Source organism: Macaca mulatta, chromosome 3 (genome assembly GCF_049350105.2).
Source record: "Macaca mulatta isolate MMU2019108-1 chromosome 3, T2T-MMU8v2.0, whole genome shotgun sequence".
Taxonomy (NCBI): Eukaryota; Metazoa; Chordata; class Mammalia; order Primates; family Cercopithecidae; genus Macaca; species Macaca mulatta.
Genome location: NC_133408.1, coordinates 118820776 through 118839020, shown reverse-complemented (window position 1 = coordinate 118839020; position 18245 = coordinate 118820776).

The window sequence follows — 18245 nt, the reverse complement described above, 5'->3', positions numbered from 1 at the left end:
AAATTTTTCTCCACGTTTTGCCTTTAATCATTCTTTTTTTGTTTCCTAAAACACAATAAACTTTTGTCAACTTCATGGCTTTTGCTCTTTTCTTAGTCATTCATTTGACCCTCTCAAGTCTTTCCAGCTTCTACTCAAATGCCACTTTATCAATAGAAGCTTTCCCTGAATATTCTGTCCAAAACAGCTCAATCCCTGTGCATGCTTTGGTCCCTTTCTCTTCTCTACATGCTCTTCTCATCATATCATTTCCCTCCTCTCCAGCCACGATGACCATCTTTTAGTCCTTTTCACAATTGCTTTCAACCATGGGGTGACATGAGGTCAGTCTGAATTTTAACAGATGATAGGAGGCATGGACCTTGTTTAAAATATGATATCTAGGCCGGGCGCGGTGGCTCAAGCCTGTAATCCCAGCACTTTGGGAGGCCGAGGCGGGCGGATCACAAGGTCAGGAGATCGAGACCACAGTGAAACCCCGTCTCTACTAAAAATACAAAAAATTAGCCGGGCGTGGTGGCGGGCTCCTGTAGTCCCAGCTACTCAGGAGGCTGAGGCAGGAGAATGGCGGGAACCCGGGAGGCGGAGCTTGCAGTGAGCCGAGATCGCGCCACTGCACTCTAGCCTGGGCAACAGCGTGAGACTCCGTCTCAAAAAAAAAAAAAAAAAAAAAAAAGTAAAATATGATATCTAGATACTAAAGAAACATTTTTGAAAACAAAATGTCTGGTACCACTAAATTACCAAAATACCATTGTCAATGATAATGTGACTATATATGTATAGCTTGATTTTTAGACAATTATTTTCCTCTTTCGAATTACTTATTTATCCTTTGTCAGTACCACACTCTTGCAGTTACTGCTATCTTACATGAAGAGCCAGCAAACTTTTTCTGTAAAGAGCCACATAATAAATATTTTATGTTTTGTGGGCCACATATGATCTCTGTTTCATATTCTCCTTTGTTTTATATTATTTAAAATGTAAAACCATTGTTAGCTATTAAGTTGTACAAAAAGAAATCATGGTAGGATTTAAACAGGCTATAGATTTTGGACTTCTGATCTATATTAATAATTAAAATCAAGTAACGTAAGTTCTCCAACTGTGTTCTCATTTAAAATCTGTTTACCTATTTTAAGTACTTTATTTTGTATAAAATTTTAGTATTAGTTTAGCAATACCAAACTGTTCTTGGAATTTTGATTGCAATCGTGTTAAATTTATAGATTAATTTTAGGATGAATGATATCTGTATTGATTCAATTCATATAATTAAATGTATATACCAATTAACTTTATGAATACAAGTGATAACGAAATTTAGTATTCAGGCTACTAAGACAGCCCACTGAGGTAATTTGCTCATTTGATAATGTAATAGTTCAGTTTTTTCTTTATTTATTGGTGTAGAGATTAATGTATGATTCCATAACACTGTAAGGTGAAAAGTGTGAAATTTATCCAGTTCCTATCACCAGTTGGAAGTGGCAAAGAGTCTTGCTCAGATCACGTTTACAAAGAAATTGAAGAAAAGAATCAATAAACTGTGGTTATGATCCATAGCTTTTCAAACTAGAAATGACCAATCTTCTGTAACAACAAATTCAGGAACTTGTTGGCTAATTCTGAACCATAAAATAATTGAATTAAAGCAAAGTCAAATCATTCATTTAAATCTAAGTGATAAAAAAAAAATGGCTAAAGAACTCTGACATCTCAAAAATCCAGAGTGTCTCCTTATATCCAAGTCACTGCACTAGTTTCCCAGCAATAGTTCTGAACTAGGCTAAAATGGCTGAAATGATAGAAATAGAATTCAGAATATTGATAAAAATGAAGATCATCAAGCTTCAGGAAAAAGCTGAAACCCAATCCAAAAATTCTAAGGTACACAGTAAAATAATTTTAACAGAAGTTAAAAGAAAAAAATTTCCACTTTAGGTAAGAACCAAACTGACCTTATAGAAGTGAAAAACTCACTTCAAGGATTTCAGAGTGCAATCACAAATATTAACAGCAGGATCGAACAAAATGAAGAAAGCGCCTCAGAGCTCAAAGAATGGCTCTCCAAAATAACTCAGTCTAACAAAACTAAAGAAAAAATACAAAGAAGATTGAACAACCTCCAAGAAATATAGGATTGTGTAAAGGGACTAAATCTATGACACATTGTCATCCCTGAAAGAGAGAGAGAGAAAGTAAGCAACTTTGAAAACGTATTTAAGTATATCATCCATGAAAATTTCTCTTGAGTGGCCAACATTCAAATCCAGGAAATGAAAAAAAAAAAAAAAAACCCTGTGAAATACTAACAAGAACATCATCCCCAAGACACATAATTGTCAGAGTCTCCAATGTCAAAATGAAGGAAAAAAATGTTAAAGGCAGTTAGAGAGGAAAGGCAGGTCACCTACAAAGGGAAGTATATCAGGCTGATAGCAAATCCTCCAGTAGAAACCCAGAAGCCAGAAGAGATAGGGGGTTTGCATTCAGCATTATAAAAGAAAAGAATTTCCATCCAAAAATTTCATATCCAGCCAAACTAAGCTTCATAAACAAAGGTGAAAGAAAATTGTTTTCAGAAAAGCAAATGCTAAAGGAAATTTTTACCACCAGACCTACTTTATAAAAAGTCCTGAAGAGACTGCGATATATGGAAAGGAACAACTGTTGCTGGCTAGTACAAAAACACACTTACATACATAGAATGGAGACACTATAAAGCATTCACACAAGCAAGTCAGAATAATAAACAGCTAACAACACAATGACAGGATCAAATCTGCACATATCAATACTAACCTTGAATATAAATGAGGTAAATGCCATAATTAAAAGGCACAGAGTAGCAATCTGGATAAAGAAGCAAGAACCAATTGTATGTTATCTTCAAGAGACCCACATCACATGCAATGACACCCATAAACTCAAAGTAAAGAGGTGGAGAAGAATTTATGAAGTAAGCAGAAAACAATGAAAAGTAGAATTTGGTATTAATTTTACACAAAATAGACTTTAAAACAACAAAGATAAAAACAAAGAAGGACATTCTATAATGGTAAAAAGCTCAATTCAACAAGAAGACCTAACTATCCTAAGTATATATGCACTCAACACAGGAGTACCCAGATTCATGAAGTCCTTAGAGACTTATGATGAGACTTAGATAAGCACAGAATAATAACGATAGAATTCAACACACTGCTGAGAGAATTATACAGATTATCAAGACAGAAAAAAAGCAGATATTTGGGACCTGAACCCAAGAGTTGAACAAATGGATGTAATAGACATCTACAGAACTCTATACCCAAAAAAATCAGAGTACATATTCTTTGCATGTGCACATGACACATACTCTAAAATTGATCACACAATCGGGCATAAAATGATCCTCATCAAATTAAAAAAAAAAAAAAACTGAAATCATACCAACCACTCTGTCAGACCGCAGTGCAGTGAAAACACAAATGAATGCTAAGAAAATTGCTCAAAACCATAAAATTATATGGATATGAAACAACCTGCTCCTGAATAACATCTGGATAAATAATTACATTAAGGCATAAATCTAGAAATTTTTGAAACTAATGAGAACAGAGACACAACATACCAGAATCTCTGGGACTAAATCAGTGTTAAGTGGGAAGTTTACAGCACTAAATGCCTACACCAAAAAGTTGGAAAGATTTTACATTAACAACCTAACATTACAACAAGAGAAACTAGAGAAAGAAAAGCAAACCAATCCCAAAGCTAGTAGAAGGTAAGAAATTACTAAAATGAGAGCTAAACAGAAGGAAATTGAGAAACAAAAAACATACAAAATATCAAAAAGTGATCAAAGATAGAAAAACACACAAAAGATCAACAAACCCAGCAATTGGCTTATTGAAAAACTCAATAAGATAGGTAGACTGCTAGCTAGACTAATAAAGACAAAAGAAAGAAGATCCAAATAAACACAGTTAGAAATGATAAAAGGGATATTATCACTGATGCCACAGAAATAAAAAAAAAAACTGTCAAATATAAAGTCAAACTATTCATTTTTGTAGACGATATAATTCTTTTTTTTATATTACTTTAAGTTCTGGGGTACATGTGCAGAATGTACATGTTTGTTACATAGGTATACACGTGCCATGGTGGTTTGCTGCACCCATCAACCCGTCATCTACATTAGGTATTTCTCCTAACGCTATCTCTCCCCTAGCCCCCTGCCCCCAGACAGGCCCCTGTGTGTGATGTTCCCCGCTCTGCATCCATGTGTTCTCATTGTTCAATTCCCACTTATGAGTGAGATAATTCTATACCTCGAAAAGTCAAAAATCTCTGTCCAGAAACTCTTCGATCTCATAAACAACTTTAGCAAAATTTCAGTATACAAATTCCATGTAAAAAAATCAGTAGCATTCCTATACACCAACAACATCTAAGCTGAGAGCAAAATCACAAACAAAATCCCATTCACAATAGCCAAAAATATGAAACACCTAGGAATACAGTTAACCTGGGAAGTGAAAGATCTCTACAATAAGAATTACAAAACACTGCTAAAAGAAATCAAAGATTACACAAGCAAATGAGAAAACATGCCATGCTCATGGATTGGAAGATCAATATTGTTAAAATGGCCATATTGTCCAAAGCAATTTACAGATTCAATGTTATACCTATCAAACTACAAGTGACATTCTTCACAGAATTAGAAAAAAAATATTTTAAAATTTGTGTGAAACTAAAAGGAGCCCACATAGCCAAGGCAATCCTAAGCAAAAAGAATAAACTTGGAGGCATCACATTACCTGACTTCAAACTATACTACAAGGTTATAGTAACCAAAACAACATGGTACCAGTACAAAAACAGACACATAGACCAATAGATCAGAAAAGAGAGAACAGAAGTAATGCTGCACACTTACAGCCATTTGATCTTTGGCAAAATTGACATAAACAAGCAATGGGGAAAATAAACAGTCCTGGGATAACTGGGCAGCCATATGCAGAAGATTGAAAGTAAAACCCTTCCTTTCACCCTATATGAAAATCAATTCAAGATGGATTAAAGACTTAAATGTAAAACCTAAAAATATAAAAACCCTGGAAGATAACCTAAGAATTACTATCCCGGACATAAGACTGCGCAAAGATTTCGTGACAAAGATGCCAAGAGCTGTTGCAACTAAAACAAAAATTGACAAACGGGACCCAACTAAAGACATTCCACTTCACAAAACAATCTATCTTCGGAGTAAACAGACAACTTTCAGAATGGGAGAAAATATTTGCAAACTGTGCTTCCAACAAAGGTCTGATGTCCAGAATCTCTAAGGAAGTTGAACAAATTAACAAGCAAAAAAAACAAACAACTCCATTACAAAGTGGACAAAGGACATGAACAGACATTTTTCAAAAGAAGACATATACACAGCCAAGTATATGAAAAAATGCTCAACATCAGTGCTCATTAGAAAAATGGAAATCAAAATCCCAGTGAAATACTATCTCATACCAGCTGGAATAGCTATTATTAAAAAGTCAAAATATAACAGTTGTTGGCAAGTTTGTGGAGTAAAGGGAATGCTTATGTACTTCTGGTGGTTCTGTAAATTAGTTCCCTCACTGTGGAAAGCAGTTTGGAGATTTCTCAAATAACCAGAATTACTCTGCCACCTAGCAACTCATTATTGAGTATATACTCAGAGGAATATAACTCTTTCTACTGTAAAAACACATGCACGTGTATGTTCATGGCAGTACTATTCATAATAGCAAATATATGAAATCAGCCTTAATGCCCATTCATGGTAGACTGAAGGAAAAAATGTGTTAAATGTACACTGTGGACTACTAAGTATCTATTAAAAAGAATGAGATTATGTCCTTTGCAGCAATGTGGACGAAGCTAGAGGCCATTATCCTAAGCACACTAACACAAGAAGAGAAAATCAAATATGGTATGTTCTCACTTATAAGTGGGAGCTAAATATTGAGTATATATGGACACAAGGAATAGAGCAAGAGACACTTGAGCCTACTTGAGTGTGGAGGGTGGGAGGAGGGAGATGATCTATAAGCTACCCGTGGGATACTATGCTAATTACCTGGGTGACAAAATAGTCTGTACATCAAATCTCCATGACATGCAATTTACCATTATAATAAACTTGCAGCAGTACCACTGAATCTATAATAAAAGTTAAAAAAAGAGAAGTTCAAATAGCCCTATTGATTACATTGTTCTCAATAATATACTAATCTTCTTACTATAGGATACTAAGGAATTCGTAGTTTCAGAAACATATTCTGACTCAGTTATGGCAAAGATTTGAGAGTAACACAGTAGCTAATTAGAAGTTCTCTTTCACTTTGATGTCAAGTCTTTTCACTATTATATTTGTGTTCCAAATTAACACTTAATAATCATTTGATTTGAAGTATTTTTTTTTTTTTTTTTTTTTTTTTTTTTTTTTTTTTTGAGACGGAGTCTCGCTCTGTCGCCCAGGCTGGAGTGCAGTGGCGCGATCTCGGCTCACTGCAAGCTCCGCCTCCCGGGTTCACGCCATTCTCCTGCCTCAGCCTCCCGAGTAGCTGGGACTACAGGCGCCCACAACCGCGCCCGGCTAATTTTTTGTATTTTTAGTAGAGACGGGGTTTCACCGTGGTCTCGATCTCCTGACCTTGTGATCCGCCCGCCTCGGCCTTCCAAAGTGCTGGGATTACAGGCGTGAGCCACCGCGCCCGGCCCTGATTTGAAGTATTAAGATAGCTATTGCCATCCATGACTTCAATTAGAATCTATGCTTACTTTAATTGTGAAAATAGAAGAAATATCTGCCACTTTTATTTTTAAATAATATTAGATGAATGGGAATTCAAGCATTTATATAGAGGGTATAATTTGAACACTAAAATTCAGACAGAAATTTTTGACAGGTAAGTACTTTAGCTACCACAGTGATAGATTGCCTTAGATAATGAGACACATATAATCAGCACATTAATTGTAATCAAAGACGATTCTGGGAAGGTGTCACTATTCAGAGGAATAGGGATACGAGGGTTGCATCAAACTTTCTGTTGTAGTAGAGATTTCCATCTTGGGTTTTGAATGCTATTTCCCTTTGTCCCCATTGTTTACATTCCAGAGATCTCTCTAAATGTTTGTATGTATATAAAGCTTTAAGGTAAAGCTAACTGCCACACATTGAGCTTTTCTTTCTTCTACGCTTTTAGCAATGATTTGTCAATATGGCCTGTGGATCATTATCCATTATTCATCATGAGCAATTTCTGCAGCAATATTTGCCATCATCACTGACTGCTGTTAAGTATGATTTATTTTTCTCTTTTCCAAATGTTTCCCTTCTTATGAAATCTTCTGTAGTGTATGCTATGGCCAATCACTTTACAATTCCATTTCTGAAGTTTAAGTTAAAACAAATCTGATTTATAATTTCATGACTTAGGAAAATAGAACATCCTTTTGTACATTTTTTTTAATTCAATGCTTCATTTTAGAAAACCAATATATTTGACTTCTTAAGAATTATTTGCAGTTGATGCGACCATATAAAATAAACTACATATTTTGTCTATTGCTAGTCCAAATATTTGTGGTTTATGACACTTTTGTAGACCACTGAATTACGTGGTGTTTGATATAGTTAGGCTTTGTGTCCCCACCCAAATCTCATCTTGAATTGTAATCCCCAGATGTTGAGGGAGGGACCTGATGGGTGGTGATTGGATCACGGGGTGGTTACCCCATGCTGTTTCTCCTAATAGTGAGTGAGTTCTCATGAGATCTGATGGTTTTATAAATGTTTGGTAGTTTCTTCTTGCTCTCTTCTCTCTCCCGCCTCTGTGAAGAGGTGATTTCTGCCATGATTGTAAGTTTCCTGAGGCCTCCCAGACCTGCAGAACTGTGAGTCAATTAAAGCTTTTTTATTTTTCTTTTTTTTCTTTGGTTTATAAATTACCCAGTCTCAGGGAATTCTTTACAGCAGTGTGAAATCAAACTATTATGTTGGTGCAAAAGTAAGTGCAGTTTTTGTCATTAAAAGTAATGGCAAAGAAAGTATGGCAAAAAAAACTGTAATTACTATTGCAACAACCTAATAATACAGGAAATTGGTACCAAGAGTGAGGTATTGCTATAAAGAAATGTAAAAATATGGAAACAACCTTGGATTTGGGTAATAGGCAGAGGTTGGAACAGTTTGGAGGGCGCAAAAGAAGACAGGAAGATGTGAGAAGGTTTGGAACTTCCTAGAGACTTGTTGAATGGTTGTGCCCAAAATGCTGATAGTAATAGGGCTAATGAAGTCTAGGCTGAGGTGGTTGCAGATGGATATGAGGAACACCTTGGGAACTAGAGCAAAGGTCAGTCTTGCTCTGCTTTAGCAAAGAGACTACTGGCATTTTGTCCATGCCCTAGAGATCTGTGGAACTTTGAACTTGAGAGATGATCTGAAATTGGAACTTACATTTAAAAGGAAAGTAGAGCATAAAAGTTTGAAAAATGTGCAGCCTGATGATGTGGTAGAAAAGAAAAACCCATTTTCTGGGGAGAAATTTAAGCATGCTCCAAACATTTGCATAAGTAATGAGGAGCATAATGTCACTTTTCAAGACAAAAACAGGGAAAATGTGTCTAGGGCATGTCAGAGATCTTGATAGCAGCCCTTCCCATCACATGCTCAGAGGGCTAGAATGGAAAAATGGTTGTACGGGCTGGGTCCAGGACCCCTCTATACCGTTCAGCCTTGGGATGTAATGCCCTGTGTCCCAGCTGCTCCAGTTCCAGGAGTGGTTAGACGGGGCCAAGGTACAGCTCAAACTGTTGCTTCAGAAGGTCCAAGCCCCAAACCTTGTCAGCTTACATGTGGTGCTGGGTTGCCTGCAGGTACACCGAAAATAATTGAGGTTTAGGGGGAAGGGAAATGTGGGTTCTGAGCCCCCACAAAGAGTCTCCATGGGGACACTGCCTAGTGGAGCTATGAGAAGAGAGTCACTGTCCTTCAGACCCCAGAATGGCAGATCCACACGCTGACAGCTTGCATCGTGCACCTGGAAAAGCCACAGACACTCAATGCTAGCCCATGGAAGCAGCCTGGAGGGGAGCTGTACCCTGCAAAGCCACAGGGATGGAGCTGCGCAAGACCGTGGGGAGCTCACCTCTTGCATCAGTGTGACCTGGAAATGAGACATAGGGTCAAAAGAGACTATTTATCAGCTTTAAGATGTAATGACTGTCCCCACTGGATTTCAGGCTTTCATGGGACCTGTAGCCCTTTGTTTTGGCCAATTTATCTTATTTGGAATGGAAATATTTACCCAATGCCTGTACCCTCATTCTATCTCGGAAGTCACTAACTTGATTTTTTAATACTGTCTTGATTTTTATTTTACAAACTCATAGACAGAAGTGACTTGCCTTGTCTCAGATGAGACATTGGACTGTGGACTTTTGAGTAATGTGAAGTTAGTTAAGACTTTGGGGGACTGGTGGGAAGGTATGACTGGCTTTGAAATGCGAAAATACATGAGATTTTTGAGGGTCCAGGGGCAGAATCATATGGTTAGGCTTTGTGTCCCCACCCAAATCTCATCTTGAATTGTAATCCCCAGATGTTGAAGGAGAGACCTTGTGGGAGGGGATTGAATTATGGGGGCAGTTTCCCTCATGTTGTTCTCATGATAGTGAGTGAGTTCTTTTGTATAATTTTACAAAATTGATAAAGTTGGTAAAATACACATCAAAAAATCTCCTTCAAGATTTCTAAACACATGTACATTAGAATATTTAATATTTTACCATAGGTCTCTGAAGTTCTGCTGAGTTTAATATTTTTTTCTCCATGTTTAGATTAGATAAATTTTATTAATCTTTCATTGTTTTTCTTCTTTATCTAGTCTGTTGATATATCCATCTAATCTATTTATTACTTTAGATATTATGTGATTCAGTACTAAAGTTTTCATTTGGTTCTTTTTTAGGATTTTAGTTTCTCTGATGAAATTCTCTATCTTTTCCACATTAAGGCCATCTTTTCCTCATGTATACATTAACTAATCCCAACAATTATTTTAAATCTCGGTGTTCAATGTTTTACTTTACTGGGAGTTCCACTTTTTGTTTCTTTGCATGTCTCAGTTTTTTGGTATACTATGCTGGAAAGAACTGAACAGATGCTGGTAGATACTATTTATTTTTAGTAAATAATAACCCCTTTTTATAAGTTATTAAATGTGAAGGCCTTACTTCTACAAATTCATCCAGAGTAGAACTTGTTGTGTGCTATGCTGTACCTTTCGCTAATGCTAATTCACTACTTATTTCAAATTATTTAAAGTCAATTTTAGGTCCCCCTGCTTTCCAAAGGGCTACAATAGAAGCATCACTAGATTCTGGAGAGATTCATCTGCTTTCCAGCCCTGCCTTGACTTCCTGTGTACTGTTGTGTTCTTGATGAAAAGCCAGGGAGAACAAATGTGGAAAAGAAGGACTCTGGTCTCTGCTTCTGGATTTCATCAGAATAAAATCTGTCATTCTTGTCTACAGGTTCTCAGAAACATGGCTCATAACTAATTGGTCAATACTGACATAACCACTATTAAATCAAGGTGATATCATGTGCCTTCTGATGTGATGTATTCTAACAAGTTGCTTAACTTGGGTCTAATCATGAGGAAATATCAGCAAAGGTAAATAAAGAAATATTATGCAAAACAAATAAACACCTGGCCTTACTCTTTAAAAATGTCAACATTAAGGAATACACACACACAAAGACAGAGAAACTATTCTGGGGTAAAGAAAAATAAAGGGACATGAAAATTAAAGGCAATACATAGCACGGACTAGGGAAGAAAAATACTGCAAGGAACATTATTAGAAAAACTGACAAAAATCTGAATATGTACTGTGGGTTAGGTAGTATAATTTTATCAAGGTTAACTATAGAATGGCTATTTTGATTTTGATAATTATACTAATTTTGTTGACTAGACTGTGGTTATTTAATGAAATGTTCATATTCTTAAGAAATTCACACTGGATTATTTCAGGTAAATGCCTCTAATTTACTCTAAAATATTTCAGGAAAAAATACATATGTAAATAGATAGATAGATCAGGAGGAGAGAGAGCAGATGATAAAGCAAATGAAGTAAAATATAAACAAAAGATCAATCTAAGGAGAGACAGAAGTTCTTTGTACTATTATCGCAGGTTTTCTTTAAGTTTGAAAATGTATCATACTAAAAATTTAACAAAATAAAAGTTTTTGCATTTCCCCCCTTACTCCTACAAAATCTCTGTCAGATTTATTTCTCTTTCCACCATATCTCCCTAGGGAAATATAAGGCCATTCATTTTTCTCACCTAATAAGGATTGTACTACTTTGGAATTTTGTTCATTTTTGACTTTATTTTTATCTTCAGCTCTGATGAGTTTAAAAATGCTTATTGAATATTTCCTTATTGTTTAGGTGGATGTGACAGTCTCTTGTCCTTTGTCTCAATTTGAAATGGTTAGTTTTCTACACACACTCTACTTAAAATAACGATTAACTTAGAATAAATGCATATGCTAGTCTAACAAATTAATGTCTTTAGGACTGTAATGTGAGAATTTAGGCATATGGACACTCTATGAAAAATAATAATTTTCTCTATGGCTAACTTTTAACATGTATTCTTTCTCATCATCACTGAAGAATTCTTTTTATTACCTAATAATGATCTTGAGATCAATGGCCTAGCATTTTATTCCTCATACAGTTACACTATTCTATTACATTATTCCTAAACGATTAGGAAAAGATTCATAATGATTTTCATCCTAAAGCCAAATTATAGTTAAAGTGTTTTAAGTTGTATATTTATTTTATATAAACTAAATAAATAACTCTGCAGCAATTCTGTGATGCTGCAATGATGTTTAGATGTTATCCTTTAAGTCATGGCTTCAAAAGTAACCAAGTCTCCTTGAATTTCCTAGAACCAGGGACTTTCTATGAATTCCAAACAAAGATAATTCAAAGAAAAAAAGTTATTTTAAATAAAATTAATATATTAAAGAATATTCATAAAGAATGAATAAACTTTTGTTAACTAATTATTTAATGTCTTACTATGTATCAGGCACTGCTGGGCACACAAAATACACCAGTGATCAAAATATTTTGCTTCCTTTATGGGGTTTACATTCTACCATGGTGGAGTAAAACAACACATATTAAAAAAATCAGTAAGTAAATCATATGGTAAGATAAAAATATACTAGGCGTTATGGGGAAAATAAGAAAATAGAGTAGATTAAATAGGTCAGAAATACTGGCTGTGGGTGCAATTTTAAATAGGGTTACCTGAACTGCACAAAAACCCCAAAAATTGGTAAGTAGGACCTAATTAGATTAAAGAGCTTCTGTACAGCAAAAGAAACTATAAACAGTGAACAGATAATCTACAGAATGGAAAAAAAAAATTGCAAACTATACATTTAACAAAAGTCTAGTATCTAGACTCTACAACGAACTTAATTCAACAAAGAAAATCATATCATCCCATTAAAACAGGTCAAAAAATACGAACAGACACTTCTCAAAAGAAGACATATAAGTAGCCAACAAACATGAAAACATGCTCCATGCTCCATCATCTCTAATCATCAGAGAAATGCAAATCAAAACTATAATAAGGTATCATCTCACACTAGTCAGAATGGCTACTATTAAAAAGTCACAAGATATTGGTAAGGCTGCAGAGAAAAGGGTACACTTATACACTGTTGGTGGGAATGAAATTAATACTGCTACTGTGGAGAGCAGTTTGGAGATGTTGCAAAGAACTAAGTATTGTACTACCCTTCAACTCAGCAATCCCATTACTGATTATATACCCCAAATAAATAATTCTACCAAAAGGATACATGCATCTGTATGTTAAACATGGAGTCAACCCAAGTGCCCATCAATGGCGGGTTAGACAAAGAAAAGATGGTCTATATACACCATGGAATACTATACCGCCATAAAAGACAGTGAAATCATGTCATTTGCAGTAACTTATATACAGCTGGAGGCCATTATCTTAAGTGAAATTAGCAGAAACTGAAAACCATGTATGGCATGTTGTTGCTTATAAGTGGGAGATAAACATTGGGTACACATGGACATAAAGATGGGCACAATCGACACTGGAGACCACGAGAGGGGGCAAGTGGGAGGGGACAGACCAAGGGCTGCAAAGCTACCTATTGGGTACTATGCTCATTTCTTGGATGACAGATTTAGTCATACCCCAAAACTCAGTATCACATAATGTACCTTTGTAATGAACTTGCATAGGTACCCTCATTATAAACTAAAAGTTGAAAAAGAAACAATACTAAATAAATAAATAAATAAAACAATAAATAGGATAATCTAGGAAGGCCTACCAAGAAGGTGACAGTTGAGAAAAAATTGAATGCAAAAACTTGCAAAGGTCGTAAAAGAAGAGTCACCTCTAAGAAATAATTCCTATTAATTGTTTTAGCCTAAGTATTCAGTCTTTTTTCTAAAGATATACATATACACAGATGGTTCTCAACTTATGATGAGGTTATATCTTGATAAACCCATTGTAAGTGTAAAATATCTAAAACCAAAAATGTATTTAATACACCTGACCTACCAACATCATAGCTTAGCTTAGCCTACCTTAAATGTGCCCAGAACATTTACATTAGCCTATATTTGAGCAAAATCGTATAACACAAATATTGTTTAATAATAAAATATTATATATATTTTGTAATTCATTGAATACTTTCATGTGTGTTGAGACACACATATCACTTTTGCATAATCATCATAAAGTCAAAAAAGCGCAAATCAAGCTTTCATAAGTTGGGAACTGTCTGTACATGTTTTTGTTGTTTGTAACTTGTGTTTCATTTGTTGAAGTCACATATTTTGAGTAGATACAGACTTATTAAATAGTGTTCTATAACAGCGATTCACCAATAGAGTTTCATCACGCCCCTGGGTTCCATGGAAGTGCTTCATAGTGCTTTGTGGTAGGGAAAAACGAGTGGCATCCTTAGGTAGAGAATTGAGCACTACAGGCAATTTCATAGGGTGGGGGGAATACAGCGGCTAAGAAGTTTGGGAAACTGCTGTCTTTCATAATTTAAAGTTCGTTATTTATGTTTTGTGATTTTTTGAATCAATTCCATGTGTTTGTGCTTTTAGGTTGTTTATAATTTCCCCATTTTATATATAGATAAATATAATTACCCATTATATGCAAATACATACTATATATACATATATATAATTTTCCACACATTATACACACATACACACACACACACACCACACATCTCCCCTCAATGGATATCACAGCAGTTCTATGGTTGCATATGTTCACAATTATTTTACTAAGATACAGTATATATGGAATTATATATGCAAATGCTACATAAAATTCTAGCATGTTTTATTTATTAAATTACCATACAGTAAGACTACTGTGTACATTTCCACAATCTCTGCTTAAAGGTAGCCATTTATCGGAATCTTTGTTTTTACAATATTTTATTTTTATTTATGCATCTAATGCATGTGATATGATTTGGCTGTGTTCCTACCCAAATATTATCTTGAATTGTAGCTCCCATAATTCCTACGTGTTGTGGGAGGGACCCAGTGGGAAATAATTGAATCATAGGAGAGGTATTTCCCATACTGTTCTCATTGTAGTGAATAAGTCTCATGAGATCTGATGATTTAATAAGGGGTTTCCTCTTTCCCTTGACTCTCATTCTTTCTTCTCTGCCACTGTTGAAGACATCCCTTTCACCTTCTGCCATGATTGTAAGGCCCCCCGAGCCACGTGGAACTGTGAGTCCATTAAGCCTCTTTTCCTAACAGATTATCCAGACTTGGGTATGTCTTTATCAACAGCATAAAAATTGACTAATACAGCATGAAAATGGTATTATTGATATTTTTATATTTCTTGGCTCTCTAAGGGTGTTGATTGGATAATTACACGCACAAAAAAATGTCAATTTAAAAAACAGCAAATTCCCTTCCAAAAGTAAAGAGATATAGAGAAGATATTGCTTTGTTTCAATGAGTTAGTATAACACGGGCCTTGAACTTTCTATTCTGCTATACCTACTTCACTTTCTCATCTATCTTTGTAAATAAGTTAAAAGTTTCTGTCAGAGAGATATGCTGGTGTCCTAAGTTCTAGGGCAGATGCTGAGATTTATCTCTGTGCATATACCAGTCGGTCATTTATAAGATAAAGAGAAAGCTTTTCCTGTAGGACCTTCAATGCTTACACATTGCTGTGTGGGCAAGAGTAAGAAGTTGTAGGAAAAAATTGTGTAGCAACAAATCATACACTACACTTAGAAAGTGCTTGTTTTGCCTTATTAACAAAGATAAATCTATAAAAAAATCATTTGGCTGATTTAGTTGGTTGGGGAATTCATTTGTTCCCAGAGAAGTTACATTAGGATTCCATCCAGTTCCTTATAATGTATCCAGATGCAAGAAATTTAATTTATGTTTTAAATATGGTAAATATTCTAGATTAAGGACTGAGTGCCTGCCAAATTTTAAGCTCAGCTGTTTTATTTTTATTTTTTGCTTAAGATATGAAATAATGTCTTGAACTATTTAAAACCAAGTTATTTACTTCCTAATTTTCTGAATGTGCTGATTTGTATCAAATTTTGAAGTGATCTTGCCAGGCTGAGAGCCTATATATTAAAATGTAGCCCAAAGGATTTGTTTTAAAAAATCAGTTTCTGTGAGATTGAAACTTAACTTACTGCCATGTGCATCTCACTTTGTTTTGTAAAATGCCTTCATTAAGCACTTATACTTTTAATTTGCTCTAATGTACAAAAAAATCAGTGTATCTGACAAATGGAGAAAAGTAAGCGTTTCTTTTCTGTTCTAGTATATTTATACATATGATTAATCTTTTAAATAAAGCATATTCAGTATGGGCATTTCTCATAAAATAAATTGTCTGTGTCATGGCTGTTACCCACCATCTTTTTTTCCTTAATTCTACTTATTTCTTAAATATATTCATGAAAATATAGGTTTCACAGCCTTAGGGGATTTGATGATTTTGTGACTGCCCTTTTTCCATGTAGTCTGGGGCTAAGTTGGATAAGAGTGAAGTGTTTAAATGTCCCCTGACTCATTAAGACAAGATGTAAGATCTCTCTACTGACATTTAGGATATACATAGAGATTTCCTATGCCTTTCAAAGCTCCTCACACTAATGAGAAGCAAATGGAAACAAAGAAATAAAAATAGTTATAAAAAGAACAGTTCCTGTTGTTGTTCCTTGGAGGTTGTCTCTTCATCTCCAAGGTTCAAATAGGAGAAAATCGTGAGAATAACTCCAGAAAATGAAAAGCAAACACATTGACAAAAGAAGCTGACTCAGATAAACAGATAATGACCAGTAGTTGATGGTGTTTTATCATACATTAAATTTTAAAAAGAAAGAGTAACCACATTTTCAGAAAAGTAAGAAACCTCTTACTATTCTCTTGTGAAGGTCTGTGTTACTGAAACATCTCTAATGTTTGAGATGAACCTAACTGAAGTAGGGATTTATTAAAGAAAAAAAAAGGCACTCCATCAGGACACCCACTGCAAGGTATGTGGCTGTTTTCTGTGTTACTTTGGTTTGTTTTTTCATTTAGAATTCATTTTTAACTTTGAAGATAGGACACATTTTTATTTATTTATTTATTTTGACTTGTATTTCATTTTATTTATTTTTTTCTAGCTTTATTGAGGTATAACTGATATATAAGAATTGTATATATTCAAGATGTACTATGTAATGTTTTAGTATACATACATATCATGAATAATTACCAAAAACAAATTAATGAGCAAATCTATAAGTACACATAGTTACAACTGTGGGGTGTGTGTGTGAGTGTGTGTGTGTGGGAACACTAAACATCTACTCCCTTAACAAATTTCAAGTAAACAACACAATATTATTAACTATATTCACAATAAACCCACATGCACTGATGGCAGGAATGTAAATTGATATAACCATTATGAGGTGGTTGTTTTTACTCCTTTTTTGTGTTTGTGTATATAACTTTTTATTCAATGAAAGAAAACAATGTATGATGCATTTGAAAGAAAGCATGACTCCATTGGTCCTTAACAGCTGAATTTTTTTTCCTTTTCCATTTTTATTTTATTTTATTAAGTTCTGGGATATATGTGCAGAACGTGCAGGTTTGTTGCATACGTATTCATGTGCCATGGTCGTTTGCTGCACGTATCCACCCATCATCTAGGTTTTAATCCCTGTATGCATTAGATATTTGTCCTAATACTCTCCCTCCCTTGGCCCCGACTCCCCGACAGGTTCCACTGTGTGACGTTCCCCTCCCTGTGTCCATGCGTTCTCATTCTTCAACTCCTGCTTATAAGTGAAAACATGCGGGGTTTGGTTTTCTGTTCCTGTGTTAGTTTACTGAGAATGATCCCTTCTAACAGCTGGATATTTCTATAAGCCAATGAGGGCCCAAGGAAAAAGAAAAATGTTCTCTTAATGTTTTGTAAACTTTTGCTTAGAAATAGACATTTCTCAAAAGAAGACATGCATACAGCCAACAGGCACATGAAAAAATGCTCATCATCACTGGCCATCAGAGAAATGCAAATCAAAACCACAATGAGATACCATCTCACACCAGTTAGAATGGCGATCATTAAAAAGTCAGGAAACAACAGGTGCTGGAGAGGATGTGGAGAAATAGGAACACTTTTACACTGTTGGTGGGATTGTAAACTGGTTCAACCATTGTGGAAAACAGTATAGCGATTCCTCAAGGATCTAGAACTAGAAACACCATATGACTCAGCCATCCTATTACTGGGTATGGATTATATATCATGCTGCTATAAAGACACATGCACACATATGTTTATGGTGGCACTATTCACAATAGCAAAGACTTGGAATCAACCCAAATGTACATCAGTGACAGACTGGATTAAGAAAATGTGGCACATATACACCATGGAATACTATGCAGCCATAAAAAAAGATGAGTTCATGTCCTCTGTAGGGACATGGATGCAGCTGGAAACCATCATTGTCAACAAGCTATCACAAGAACAGAAAAACAAACACCACAAGTTCTCACTTATAGGTGGGAATTAAACAAGAG